Here is a 6,506-nt window from a genome sequence, read left to right on the forward strand (position 1 = left end):
GTCAATGAATCATATATATATATATGCTGCAATGAATATGGGAGTACATATAACTCTTTGAGATAGTGATGGCATTTCCTTTAGATATATATTAAAAACTTGGATTGCTGGATAGTATGGTAGTTCTATTTTTGATGCTTTGAGAAGCTTTCATACTGTTTTTCATAATAACTGTCTCAGTTTTTGTGGAGCAGGTAAAATCACTAATGGACCAGTTGATACTTGATAATTCTCCACATTCTCTGGACCAGTTACTTTGCTCTGAAAACTTTTGAACAACTGAAGTTGACTGTTGTCTCTTCCTCAGCTTTGGGAATTCCAAATTTTGAAACAAAATTACACTAGATTTTTCAAGAAAATAAAAGTCCTTCTAGTAAAATTTTAACTTAACAGCTGAGAGTAGGCTAGAGACCAGTGGTTTATTTTTTAGTTGTAGATGTAGTTGCACTGGAATTGCTTGGATGATTAAAAGATTGCAAACAGCAGTCACACTATTTTACAAAGATAGAACACTACCTTAGATATCTTAGAAATTTTCTTAAAAGTTCAGCACACCCAACATTTTTCAGTGTGCTCTGAAGTGTTTCCTTTTTCAAAAGCTAGTTGCAAGACAGTCGTAAAGCCTCTCTCATTACAAAAAATTCCTACATTTGTGACTTTAGAACTTACAGAATCATCAGGAAAAATTTTATTTTTATTGTAATCTAGTAATTATGAAACTATAGACTCCTCTATTAGCTATTATATTTGTTTAACTATGGTCCTTCGGACAAATAGAGTGGATGAATCACACTCAACAAAAAAAAAAACTCAGTGGCTAAGCTTCAACAATATATTGGGTTAAATGGCCTAGAGATTTACTACTAGCCTTGTTAAAAAATTACATTAATCCCGCAAGCAAGATTAGTGTATTAGTCAGTGTTCTATTTGAGGGACAGAACTAATGGGATAAATATATCCTATTAGTATATATACATAAATGGGAGTTTATTAAGTATTTACTTACATGATTACAAGGTGTCACAATATGCTGTCTGCAAGCTGAGGACAAGGAGAGCCAGTCAGAGTCCCAAAACTGAACAACTTGGAGTCTGATGTCCAAGGGCAGCAAGCATCCAGCACGGGAGAAAGATGTAGGCTGGGAGGCTAGGCCCGTCTCTGCTCTTCACGTTTTTCTGCCTTCTTTATATTCACTGGAAGCTCATTAGATGGTGCACATTCAATTACAGGTGGGTCTGCCTTCTCCAGCCCACTGACTCAAATGTTAATCTCCTTTGGCAATACCCTCACAGACACACCCAGGATCAATGTTGCATCCTTGAATCCAATCAGGTTGACACGCAGTATTAACCATCACAAGTCCACCCCTTGTCAACTTGAAGGCATACACATCTCCTGAGGTCATACATCATCTTCAAATAAAGACAATAATAAGATCATAATAACACCTAACATAATATAGCTACCCTTTGAAAACCAGAACTGCACCAGTCCCCAACCCAAATGCTATTACATAAAGCTAACAATACTTAAATGCTGATATGAACTCCATAAATTTTATTTCACACGATAAAGGAAAAGGTAATAAAATGAAGATATTTTCTTAGTACAAGTATATACATGAACAAACACATTTTTAACAAAAAAAGGAGGAAATACTCACGACAATTAGTCCTTGTTCCTGCTGGTCACATGGTCGTAGCTGGTATTGATGACTACCTTCTTCCACTACCCATTCTGTATCCCTCTTGCATTCAGCAAGCACCTCAGCAGGTTGTGGTTTTTCTCCTGGTGGAGTGACCCAAAGCTTCATTCCTGAAGGGTCTGTTTCATTTGTAGTCCTGCCTAGATTGGGCTGTTGGAGTTTCCCATTGCCCTTAAACACAGGTCATGGTAATACTAAGAGATGCCTTAATGGATCTCCTGTATTTCATGCATACTCTTCCTTACTTCCATTGTGAACTAGTAGAGTGATTTCATCTTGATACTCCAGGTCAATCACGCCAGCCAACACTGTAACTCCTTTCTTAGCCTGTTGACTTATAGGTAGGAGGAGCCCAAAGTGTCCAGGTGGCAATCTTAACTTCCAGTTTAATGGAATCATTGTTGTGTCTGCTGGTGGCAGCCTTCCTCCCTCTGGAACTAAGACCTCTAGGCCAGCAGAATGTAATGTCACAGGAACAGGAAGCAAAAATTTTGCTGGTGGATCACTAGGGATGACGGTGAGTGGTGCCACTTCCACTTCCACCACTTGATTCCTGGACCTGGGAATCCTGGCTGTGGGAGAAACAGTACAATATATAGGACACTAATTCAGCCCATACATAGACTTCTGGAGAACTTTGTCCCAGCCCTGCAAAGTACTGTCACCGAGTAAGCATTGTAACTGTGACTTAAAAAGGCCATTCTACCATTCTATCAATCCAGCTGCTTCAGGATGACGGGGAACATGGTAAGACCAGTGAATTCCATGAGCATGAGCCCACTGCTGCACTTTTTTAACCATAAAGTGAGTTCCTTTGTCAGAGGCAATGCTGTGTGGAATATCATGATGGTGGATAAGGCATTCCATGAGTCTGTGGATGGCAGTCTTTGCAGAAGCATTGTGAGCAGAATAGGCAAACCCATATCTGCAGTAAGTGTCTATTCCAGTGAGGACAAACCTCTGCCATTTCCATGATGAAAGAGGTCCGATATAATCAACCTGCCACCAAGTACCTGGCAGACAACCCTCAGGAATAGTGCCATATTGAGGGCTCAGTGTCGGTCTCTGCTGTTGGCAAACTGGGCACTCAACAGTGGCCATAGCTAGGTCCACCGTGGTAAGTTGAAGTCTATGTTACTGAGCCCATGCATAACCTCCACCCCTGCCACCATGGCCACTTTGTTCATGGGCCCATTGAGCAATGACAGGGGTGGCTGGGGAAAGAGACTGAGTGGTGTCCACAGAATAAGTCATCCTAGCCACTTGATTATTAAACTCCTCTTATGCTGAGGTCACCCGTTGTTGAGCACTCACATGGGATACAAATATCTTCACATTTTTTGACCACTCAGAGAGGCCCATCCACATACCTCTTCCCCAAATTTCTTTGTCACTAATTTTCCAATCATGCTTCGTCCAAGTCCCTGACCATCCAGCCAAACCATTGGCAACAGCCCATGAATCACTATATAACTGCATATATGGCCATTTTTCCTTCCATGCAAAGTGCATAACTGGGTGCATTGCTCAAAGTTCTGCCCACTGGGAAGGTTTCCTTTCACAGTTTTCCTTCAGGGATGTCCTAGAAAGGAGCTGTAGTGCTACAGCTGTCCACTTTTAGGTGGTACCTGCATATCGTGCAGACCCATCTGTGAAACCAGGTCTTAGTCTTCTCTTCCTTCTGTCTACTGACCATAGGGAACTCCCTATGAGGACATCAGTGCAGTCTAGGGCAGAGAAGGCAGGGTGGCAGGAGTGGAGACCACGGGCATTTGAGCCACTTCCTCATGTAACTTACTTTTGCCTTCAGGACCGGTTCAAGCCCAATCACGTATATACCACTTCCATCTGATGATGGAATGCCACTGTGCATGACCCGCTTTGTGACTAGATGGGTCAGAAAGCACCCAGTTCATGGTAGACAGTTCAGGTTGCATGGTGACTTGATGACCCATAGTCAAACATTCAGTTTCCACCAGAGCCCAGTAACAGGTCAACAGTTGTCTCTCAAAAAGAAAGTAGTTATCTGAAGAAGATGGCATGGACTTGCTCGAAAATCCTAGAGGCCTCTGCTGTGATTCATCTATGGGAACCTGCCAAAATCTCAAAGCAGCATCTTTATCTGCCACCGACACCTCAAGCATCATTGTATCTGCTGCGTCATATGGCCCAAGTGGCACAGCAACATGCACAGCAGTGTGGACCTGTTGCAGAGCCTTCTACTGTTCTGGATCCGAATCAAAACTGGCAGCCTTTCGGGTCACTCAGTAAGTGTTCAGAGTAAGACACCCAAAGAAGAATGTGTTGCTTCCAAAATCCAGATAGGCCCACTAGGCGTTGTGCCTCTTTCTTGGTTACAGGAGGGGCCAAATACAGCAACTTATCCTTCACCTTAGAATGAATATCTTGAAGGGCCCCACACCACTGGACCCCTAGAAAATTTATTGAGGTAGAAAGTTCCTGAATTTTAGTCGTATTTATTTCCCATCCTCTGGCACACAAATGTCTCACCAATATGGCCAGTGTGTTTGCTACTTCTTGCTCACTGGATCCAATCAGCATAATATCATCAATGTAATAGAACATAATATCATCAATGTAATAGAACAGTGTGATATCTTCCAGAAGTGAAAAATGATCAAGTTCTCTCTGAATAAAATTATGACACAAAGTCAGAGAGTCGATATATTCCTGAGGTAGGACAGTAAAGTCATATTGTTGGCCTTGCCCGCTGAAGGCAGATTGCTTCTGGTGGGCCTTATGGACAGGAATGGAGAAAAAGGCATTTGCCAAGTCAATGGCTGCATACCAGATACCAGGAGACGTGTTGATTTGTTCAAGGAATGAAACAACGTCTGGTACAGCAGCTGCAATTGGAGTCACTACTTGGATAAGCTTACAATAATCCACCGTCATTCTCCAGGATCCATCTGTCTTCTGCACAGACCAAATGGGAGAGCTGAATGGGGATGTGGTGGGAATCACCACCCTTGTGTCTCTCAAGTCCTTGATGGTGGCACAAATCTCCACAATCCCTCCAGGGATGCAATGTTGCTTTTGATTTACTATTTTTCTAGGTAGAGGCAGGTGTAATGGCCTCCATTTGGCCTTTCCCACCATAATAACCCTCACCTCACCCGTCAGAAAGCCAATGTGGGGGTTCTGCCAGCTGCTAAGTATGTGTATGCCAATTATGCATTCTGGCACTGGGGAAATGACCACAGGATGTGTCCAGGGACCTGCTGGACCCAGTGACCCACTGTAAGTCAGACATCAGCTAAAACTCCATTAACTGCCTGACCTCCATAAGCCCCTACTGTAACTGCAGTACCACAATGACATCTTGTTTCCCCTGGAATCAATGTCAGCTCAGAGCCAGTGTCCAGTATTCCCCAAAATGTCTGATCATTTCCCTTTTCTGAGTGCACAGTTACCCTGGGAAAAGTCCGGAGGTCTCCTTGGGGAAGGATGGGAGAAAGATTCACTGCATAAATTGTTGGTAATGTAGTGGGGTCCTTCCTCAATGGGTCATATATATGACCCAGCAGATAAAATGATGCTTGAGGTGTTTGTGGCAGATAGATACAGATATATAGATATAGATATAGGTATAGATATATATGTCCATCTCATCTCTTCACATTTTTCTGCCTGCTTTATATTCACTGGTGGCTGATTAGATGGTGCCCACCTGATTAAGGGTGGCTTTGCCTTCCCAGCCCACTGACTCAAAAGTTAATCTCCTTTGGCAACCCCCTCACAGACACACCCAGGATCAATATTGCATCTTTCAATCCAATCAAGCTGACACAGTATTAATCATCACAACTAGTATTATTCTCTTTGAATGTATGCTTGACAGGACTATCAACTTGTGTTTGAGACCCTGTCCTACGCCTAATTTAACTGACTCCTCTCATAATCATGCGCTCTCTCTCTGTGTGTTTATATATATGTAGATAGATAGATAGATAGATAGATAGATAGATAGATAGATAGATAGATAGATAGATGATAGATAGAGTGCAAGGGGATAAGTGAGAATTTTTCACTCATCCCCTTGCATTGACATGCTCAGTATTTAATTAGAACATTTCTCTTTTCTAGAAAATCGAAGACACAAAGTCATAAGTACCTGAGAGGAAAGATAAGCTGTCGACATACTGAAAGGAAGACTTTCTTTATTATTATTATTATTATTATACTTTAAGTTTTAGGGTACATGTGCACAATGTGCAGGTTAGTTACATATGTATACATGTGCCATGCTGGTATGCTGCACCCATCAACTCATCATTTAGCATTAGGTATATCTCCTAATGCCATCCCTCCCCCCTGTCCCCACCCCACAACAGTCCCCAGAGTGTGATGTTCCCCTTCCTGTGTCCATGTGTTCCCATTGTTCAATTCCCACCTATGAGTAAGAACATGCGGTGTTTGGTTTTTTGTCCTTGCGATAGTTTACTGAGAATGATGATTTCCAATTTCATCCATGTCCCTACAAAGGACATGAACTCATCATTTTTTATGGCTGCATAATATTCCATGGTGTATCTTTCAAGTACCACTGATTTTTCACACAGCTACAAAAGTAGAGTAAGTGTCCTGCTGTATCCATGCTTCCTGTGTAAAGCCAGTACCTCAGGACGACTGGACTGTGGCTTCCACAAGGCAATGAAACTTAAGTTTTCGAGAATATGACACTGGTACTGAACTCAATTGAAAGGAGATATTCTAGAGAACTTACTACTATTCTCATATTTTGCCTTGCTCTCCTATCCACAGCAATGAGTACTTCAAA

At 42.1% G+C, this 6,506-nt stretch overlaps 1 pseudogene; it reads right to left on the bottom strand.

The window, feature by feature from the left end:
• Positions 1–1,636: 1,636 nt before the first annotated feature.
• On the bottom strand, positions 1,637–5,190 carry LOC134757552 (uncharacterized; annotated as a pseudogene).
• Between the last annotated feature and the right edge of the window lie 1,316 nt (positions 5,191–6,506).

This window comes from Gorilla gorilla, chromosome 19 (genome assembly GCF_029281585.2).
Source record: "Gorilla gorilla gorilla isolate KB3781 chromosome 19, NHGRI_mGorGor1-v2.1_pri, whole genome shotgun sequence".
In the NCBI taxonomy this organism is placed as follows: Eukaryota; Metazoa; Chordata; class Mammalia; order Primates; family Hominidae; genus Gorilla; species Gorilla gorilla.